The sequence below is a fragment of the Tyto alba genome, unplaced genomic scaffold (assembly GCF_018691265.1).
Source record: "Tyto alba isolate M040663 unplaced genomic scaffold, T.alba_DEE_v4.0 Super-Scaffold_22, whole genome shotgun sequence".
Classification (NCBI taxonomy): domain Eukaryota; kingdom Metazoa; phylum Chordata; class Aves; order Strigiformes; family Tytonidae; genus Tyto; species Tyto alba.
The window spans coordinates 2,074,285-2,076,778 of NW_024881296.1; the positions used below are offsets into that span (position 1 = coordinate 2,074,285).

General features: G+C 34.0%; 1 long non-coding RNA gene across 2 annotated transcripts in view; it reads left to right on the forward strand.

The window, feature by feature from the left end:
• Positions 1-255: 255 nt before the first annotated feature.
• The window catches only part of LOC116961691, a 15,114-nt gene continuing 12,875 nt past the window's right edge, over positions 256-2,494 (forward strand). For both annotated transcript variants that reach the window (XR_004407090.2, XR_004407089.2), the window contains exon 1: positions 256-457. This is a non-coding gene — a long non-coding RNA (uncharacterized LOC116961691). The remainder of the gene's footprint in view (positions 458-2,494) is intronic.

Genomic DNA, 2,494 nt, shown 5'->3' on the forward strand with positions numbered 1-2,494 from the left:
AAGAGGCTGACGACAGGGGAAGCCCCAACTTCGACAATAAAAATATGTCAGCATGAAAATGGTTAATGGTGAGTATTATAGCTTCAAAAGAGCCCATTGGCTACCCCTAAAGGATGCCCTGCAATTGTTAAACTCATCAGATGCAACTACCCCTCCTCAGCTAGCCCTTACATTTGTCTGGCTAACAGTAAAAAAATACTATAATAAATCAGTAACATATGTTGCCAGACAAGAATAAGTGATATAAATAAAGAGTCAAGAGACATAGCCCCTCAAGAACAATGTGTAAAGATTTAAACTTTCAATGTATTAGTTAAGCTAGAAACATTTTAGGAGTAACTTGAAAGCCGTGTACTGTTTGTTTATATCATTCTTTCTTTTTTTTTTTTTTTTCTTCTCTTCAGATTGCATTTTAAATCAAAATGTTCTCCATGACTGACTGCTTTGCAGCACTAGGGTAAGTCCCATTTTTGCACAGCTTAAACAAAAAATATGCCTGAGAAATCTATGCCAGAAAGGCATTTTGTGGGGTTTTGGTTTAGGAAATAAACACGATGTTGTCGGGAAGACAGCCTCTTTTTTTTTTTTGCTTCTTCTTCTTTTTTTTTTTTTTTTTTTTTTTTAAATCCAAATATATGAAATTGTGCATTCGTAAGCAGAGCTACTATCAAGAAAGCCAGTTCTTCATGAAAGTGACAAGTCTCCAAACTTGTAATAAATTAGCAGCTGCAGCATTAAAAAGGAAAGTAAAAACCAAAACATGCTTTGAGTCTTGGCTGGATATTTTATTTATCTTTTTCTTTTATTGAGACATCCTTTGAAAAATGGCATAAAATAAATAGTTTTACAAAGCAACAATATAATCAATCTTTAAATGAGAAGATAAATCAAAGATTTCATTAACTGCTGGTAGCCAGTTTAAATTGTAGTCTTGTCCATAATGTCTATCTATCTATGTATGTCCAAGTTATATTAAAAACCTTTAAATGGCTTTGTAATATCAGCTACATCTAGCTATTATAATAATTAATGATACTGTTTTATAAATCAATATATGTATTCTTGATAAATTCATATCCAGTTAATGGTGTAATTTAAATAAAAAATTAATGTAATAAAGGACATACTGGAATAGGCAGGAAATCTTTAAAGGTTAAAAGGCAAATTTGTCTAAATTCTTTTCTTTGTACCTATTTTTTGAGAAAGCCTCCATTAAAATTCAGCTGATAGCAGGCTTAGCTCTTCAGATCACACTCTCACCATTAGTTTTGTATTAACAGTGCTCAGTGAGTTTTTGCAGCCAAAGGAAAGGGGAAAGCTCCTCCAGCGAAATGAATATTTTTGTCCCTGGTTTCTCATCCTGCTGCAAAACTGCAAACAAACAAAAAAAATCATTCCAGTGTTTGGCCAGAAACAGAAATGGTAAAAATGCTCTTTTTTTTTTTTTTACACCATTCCCTATTGATTCCATATTTGTATTATTTCTAGGATATTTTGCTTATTCTATACAGTGCTATTAAAAAAGTAAAATATGAATATTTTGTTTCAGGCATGAAGTGCATTCAGAGGAGCATGGAAACCCTGCAGACTGTTCAGTGTAATAAAAAGCTGTTCTTTATCTCTTGTTTTAAATACAGTTAATCCCATTTATTCAGCAAACACATCTAAGAGCAACTTGGAGGGAAAAAATAAAAAAAGAAAAAGCTGGAAATTGCCTTTCTGTATTTGCAGTGGTGAGAAACTGTGGCTCTGTTTCTTTGCTTTTATTTATAGTCAGTAACCACAAAATGTATCTCTAACAATAACAGGGGATTTTAATAGGCAATATTAATTGTTCTTCCCCTAACTTGTGATCTTAAATGTTTCAAACAAAAGCCCACTGCCTGTTTATACACCAAATTTGTTTGAAGAATATATTTTTGAAATGATGCAAAACATGACGCTTTGTCATCCGTACTGACATGGTACAGAAATGTCATTTTAATCCATCGAGATATTTTTTTTTTTGGAGGATTTTTTTCCGAACATTGCTCTACCTTATTTAGAACAGCAGCGATCTGCGCAGTTTCTTTTGACACTGATGGGTATTTCAAACCCCTTACGCCGAGGGGAGGGAGGGAGAAAAAGGAATTTGCTGCCAGTCACTGCGGCGATCCAGCTCCATAAGCCATTGCTTATTTGCTAAAAGTTTACATTTCAAATGAGCTTGAAATTTAAAGGTGGATTATCTTGACACTGGGGCTGCATTTAGGAACAGAGGGAGAAAATAGAGGGAGGACGATGACGCTCATGTGTTTAAAGTCTACCGGAGTATTGGTAATACAGCTATTTAAAATGTATTTTGTTTTTCGATGCAGCTAGGAGCAGGAGATACACAGCCGTTCCTAGGAGGCTTAATTTGGGCTTTATAGGAAAAACATCAAACGGCAGCTTACAGTAACACGCTGAAATACATTACACATTTTAAATATCTTCATTTGGCACTGTGCGTTAT